This window comes from Cucurbita moschata, unplaced genomic scaffold (assembly GCF_002738365.1).
Source record: "Cucurbita moschata cultivar Rifu unplaced genomic scaffold, Cmos_1.0 Cmo_Scf00001, whole genome shotgun sequence".
In the NCBI taxonomy this organism is placed as follows: Eukaryota; Viridiplantae; Streptophyta; class Magnoliopsida; order Cucurbitales; family Cucurbitaceae; genus Cucurbita; species Cucurbita moschata.
The window spans coordinates 4,205,303-4,211,003 of record NW_019268517.1 but is presented as its reverse complement, the minus strand read 5'-3'; the positions used below and the strand labels follow the sequence as shown (position 1 = coordinate 4,211,003).

The 5,701-nt window shown below is 41.3% G+C and overlaps 1 pseudogene; it reads right to left on the bottom strand.

The window, feature by feature from the left end:
• Positions 1-479: 479 nt before the first annotated feature.
• On the bottom strand, positions 480-5,248 carry LOC111446455 (annotated as a pseudogene).
• Between the last annotated feature and the right edge of the window lie 453 nt (positions 5,249-5,701).

Genomic DNA, 5,701 nt, shown 5'->3' with positions numbered 1-5,701 from the left:
TTTTTTTTTTTTTTTTTTTTTTTTTTTTTTTTTTTTTTTTTTTTTTTTTTTTTTTTTTTTTTTTGCCTATATTTCATGAAAAAACTGACCATTTTTGTTACTCCATCTTAATCAATCTCAGTAGCAATCCGGACCTTGAGCAAACTCAAAAATTGGATCGTGATAGTATGGTTCGTGGTGGTGTGGAAACAAAGGTTAAGAATATAAGATAGTGATCAAAATATTGTGTTGTAATCTTTAAAAAAAGTGCTTTTACAAATAACAACTATTTAAAGAGCTAGACCTCTCAATATTAGATCTTCTTTTAAAGGTGGATCTTCAATGGTATTCCCTCACTTGATTTGGTTTTTCCACTCGCCCGAACCATGACTGTATTAGAAATGGGCTTATGCTTCTTATTGGATGGCCTATCGAAAAGGTTGCTAAGGAAATAAGATTATCTAAATAGAAAATCAATATTGAGATGAAAATAGAAACAAATTCCTGTATTCTTCTTCATGTCACTTCGATACAGATAGCAGTTTGTGTCTTTTGACAAACAGAGCTACAGCTTCAAATAAAAAACAAAATGAGAAGAGCAACTACAGCTACTAAATATGTCGCCACTCAATTTGTGGGGAACAAACAGACAATTCTTTCTGGATATCTGGAATAATGGAGAGAAAAAAGGTGCTTGAATCTTCATATAACTCGGGCAACATACTCACTTGGCACTGGCAAGCTGGGTTCGGAGGAGCTTCGCGGCAGCTACCATGTTCTTGAGAGCAGGATTCACCTCTGCGTACTTGCGTGTCTTGAGACCACAATCGGGATTGACCCATAAGATGTTGGTCTCGAGCACTGCAAGCATCTTGTTGATCCTGTCTGCAATCTCTTCGGTTGATGGTATTCTAGGAGAGTGAATGTCGTACACACCGGGGCCAATTCCAGCACCATACTTCACTCCCTCACGGAATACTGACAAGAGCTTCTCATCGGAACGAGAGTTCTCAATTGTGATCACATCGGCATCCATGTCAATGATGGATTGGATGATGTCATTGAAGTTGGAGTAGCACATGTGAGTGTGAATCTGTCAAGATAATGAAATATTAGGCCAATCCAACATAGTATGAACCATTGAGGGTAATGAGAATCTCAGTAGTTAGTGTAGTAACCTGAGTCGTGTCTTGGACACCACAGTTTGTAATACGGAAAGAGTGAACAGCCCAATCCAAGTAGAAAGCTTCCTCAGACTTCCTAAGAGGCAATCCTTCTCTTAAAGCAGCTTCATCGATTTGGATGACATTAATGCCAGCCTTCTCGAGATCCTCGACCTCATCCTTGATGGCCAAGGCAATCTGGTAGCATGTTTCAAACCTAGAAGACGATACCATACACAAGAAGCATTAAGCAAGAAGTATGGTATAAAGGGAAAAAAAAACAATTAACTGGGTAGCTCCTTTCAGGTTAAGTGTGTGGGGAAACGTCATGTTCTATTACCTTGGCTGGTCAACTCTAACAAAGGACCAGTTAAGAATGGTGACAGGGCCCGTGAGCATTCCCTTCATCGGGCGGGCAGTCATGCTCTGAGCTGCAGTAGACCAGAAGACAGTCATGGCTTTCGGGCGGCTCACATCACCGTAGATGATTGGAGGTTTCACGCAACGGGATCCGTATGATTGCACCCAACCATTGACGGTGAATGCAAAACCTGACAGCTGCTCCCCAAAGTATTCAACCATATCGTTCCTCTACAGTGAGGATAAAGAAATTCACGTTAGAAGGGGCAAAATGAGAAAAGAGTACTGCATCCTCACACTGCTCTTGATTTCCTCCTCAACAAGGCTCTAAATAACTCACCTCGGGCTCTCCATGAACTAGAACATCAATGTCAAGCTCTTCTTGGAGTTTGACAACCTTGCTAATTTCCTCCTTAATAGCCTTCACATATTCCTCCTCGGAGATCCTAAAGAAAGCCAAAAATTGCAAACATTAGAAATAGGATTAAGATATTTTTTTCACTTCAAAGAAAGCTGACATTAATTTACTGCTCACTTGTTAGCTTTGTATTCACGACGAACCCTCCTGAGTTCCATGGTTTGGGGGAAGGAACCGATGGTGGTGGTTGGAAGGATTGGAAGATTAAGCTTCTTCTGTTGAGCATCAAGTCTTGCACTAACATTTGTAGCACGGCGGTGATCAGAGCCCTTCAAAGCAGCAGCCTGCACAATAAAAAAAGCAATTCATCCGTTAACATAATCCATGCAAACAGACAGCAAAACACCTTATAGATTAGACAAGAAATGGATGTAGATGTACATACCGCTTTCTGAACAGCCTCATTGGTCACCCTTGGGGACGACTTCCTTGAAGCATGAGCTGCAGCATTAGCGCCAAAGAATGCCTGGAAAAATAAATCATAAGCTCATGAGTTTGTGACTTGTCAATTTCAAAAATCTAAGTACCATGGGAAAGACGTTCAAGAAATAATTCTATGTTGGCAAACTTAATGGTCAAAACACTGTGCATCTTCTTAGATACTAGACAAGTCAAGTAGCCTTGAAATCACTTTACTGGGAAATAGTGTTTTCCTCATAACATGGCATTGAACAATTCCCAATCATCAGCTGAGAAAGGTATAGGATTTTAAGCACGTTAGTTTAGTTATTAATGTGAAATTTTGGCCAATGTGATGCAAACAGATTAAGTAAAGTTCTACCAAGACAAACCATCGATCAGGTTCTTATAGCCAATAAGGTTATTGAAGATTATAGAAATTGCATGCGAGGAGGTTATTTTCAAGATCAATTTTGAAAAAGTGTGATCTTCACGTGGATTAGGATTTTCAGGATGAAGGCTTCGGTTTTAGTAACAAGTAGAGGTTAAGGATTTAGAGATACATTAGAACTGTCAGGTATGCTATCCTTCGGTCTTGTTGGTATGCTAGAGTGGCTTCTTCTTTATGTTTACATCAACTTGGCCTGGCTGAGGAGTTGAAGATCCATGCTGGAGGAGTTTCGTTCTCACACCCCCTATCGCGAAAAGGGTCGGTCACTGTAGTGTGCTTTCCTTTGTGCTATTGTGTGGGTGCTATTGTGTGGGGTTTCAAGGGAAAAGAAACAATAGGATTTTTAAAAGGGTTGAATGAACTACAGGGGAGGTACGGTTCCTTGTTAGATCATGCCTCGCTTTCAGTCTTCGTAAGTAAATATTTTTGTAATTAACTATTAGGCCTACTTTTGCACGATTGTTGTCCCTTTTTAGATAAGTTGGGCTCTCCTTGGGGTGTTTTTGTATTCTTTCATTTAATCTCATTGACAGCCAGCTTTTTTACCAAAGAAAAAAACCCGTTTTCGGCTGACTATAATTGACAAACCCCAACCCAAAAGGTTAGATATCAAGGCCTAAAAACCTAGCTTACACCTTGAAGAGATAAATTTCATCAGAATCAAGAACATACCTCGTCCTTTGCACCAGCCAAAGCCTTTGCCAATGCATTGACTNTTTTTTTTTTTTTTTTTTTTTTTGGAGGGAAAAGAAATCAGTGAAAAACCACACAAGAATAATAACACCATATGAAGCACCATGTACCAACATCGTAATACAAACATAAGCAGAAGACTAGCGCACCTTTACTCACAAGGGTAGCCAGTTCCTCCAATGTACTAACTGAGGCAGCAAGATCATTAGCCCAAATGTTCCTTCCATCAACTACTCCAGCAAAAAGGAACTTCCCCTTGGGGAAATCACCCTTAATCAAACCAAGTGTCTTATCACCACGAACCAAATCAAATCCATAGGCAGTGACACCCTTCAAAGAAGTAAGGGTCTTGTATGCCTCAGCAGGGACATCAGCAAAATATGTCTCAACAAGAACATTCAAGCCAGAGAGAGTTGATTCTAGTCCAGCATATGCATTTGAGAAGGCTTGCAATTGGTGTGAGTCAAGATCCCGCACCAGGGTAGGCTCATCAAACTGAATCCAAGTAGCGCCTGCTGCTTTGAGGTCAGAAATAACCTCCCTGAAAGGTTATCCACCATTAATATTCGAAAAGAGAACCATTATGTTATGGGAACACTCTGGTATGTCTAGATAGAGAGAAATTCTTTACTTGTAGACGGGAAGGATCTTGTCAAGAAGGGAGAGAAGGGAGAAGGTCTTGTCGACACCCTTTGCAGGTTTAGAGAGCAACAAGTATGACACAGGGCCAACAAGAACTGGAACAGTGTCTACTCCAAGCTGCAGAAGTAAAATATATTTCCAATGTCTTATATAACTTATTTTTTGTGAACTTTTAGCAGAATCAACGTACATATCTAGAACAACACAACACTTACAGCCTTGGCCTCTTTGTATTCATCGACAGCCTTGTGGGAAGCATAAGAGAAGGTCACCTCTGGGCCCAACTCAGGGACAATGAAGTGGCTGCATCATGGAAATGACAGGGTTAATCATGCATAGTAGAGGCATAATGTTGGAATTGATGTTCCTTCCGAAAGTAAAAGGGGCGGGCGGTGGTTACTTACTAATTTGTGTCAAACCACTTAGTCATTTCCATAGCCGGAACAGACGCATTTCCTCTAGCCATGGAGAAGTAGGTGTCGAAACCAATCTCACCGCCAGTCCAACCATATCTAGGAGGAACGGCCCCAAGCAATGCAGTGGTGTCGAGCACCTGATCGTAGTACGAAAAGGTGTTGCTGGGGATGTACTTGATCCCAGCACCAGACATCTGTTTCCAGATGGAGGACCTCAGATCTGCAGCCACCTTGTTCAAGTCTTCAGCGGTGGTCTTCCCATCCCAGAATGATTCAAGGGCAAACTTGAGCTCCCTCTTGGGGCCCATACGAGGATATCCAACAATGTGAGAGGCCATTGTTCTGGTGAAGAGAGGGAAAAGGCGGTTAGAAGTAAGTAAAATTGAATTAGGTTGTCAGCGAGATTTGAATTGAAAAGGTTAAATCCGAGAACCAATGAGGGTGGTGAGCAGGAGAAGGAAGCAAACATGTAAGATGGTGTTTGAAAAGGCAAATAGGCAGTAAAATAGAGCAGATCTAAGAAGAGAGACGTTGAAGAAAACAAAAAGGAGCAGCAGATCCAGAGGAGAAGAGCATAGCAATAGAGAGATTGAGAGTAACAAAAACGGAGAGGAGAAGAGAGAACGAACCTTGAGAAGCGGATCACCGACAGAGGCTCCCCTTGGAGAAGTGAGAAACAAAAAGAGAGAGGGAGAAAGGGGAATTGGGGGGAAGGAGAGAAGGCGCGAGTTGGAAGAAGTGGAATGGAGCCTTATTTATAATACAACTCATGCTGACGTGATGTGGCAGATCTGGGAAATCGGAAGAGAGAGAGAGAGAGAGCTGGTGGGTGAGTGAATCCTACGTGTATTTTGTCTTTTCTTTTTTCTTTTTTCTTTTTTCTTTTTTCTTTTTTTTTCCTTCGTTTATAATGTTTTTTTTAGTGGTCGTGGTAGGGCGAGAAAACCTGATATGCCAAATTATTTTACGGTAAAGAATGATGGGAGGGATTGTTGGGGTTGGCGTCCGTGTTGGTGCTGTGAATCAATTTTGTTGGGGAAAAGCGTGACGTGGAGGTCAAGAGTAGGTTAAATGAAAACAAGTTAGTATCAAAATCAAGATGAAAACCTTCGAACCCATGAAAAACATTGTTTCCGCCCACCTCCACACATTGTAGAGGGTGCTTGTATTCATGTAACCA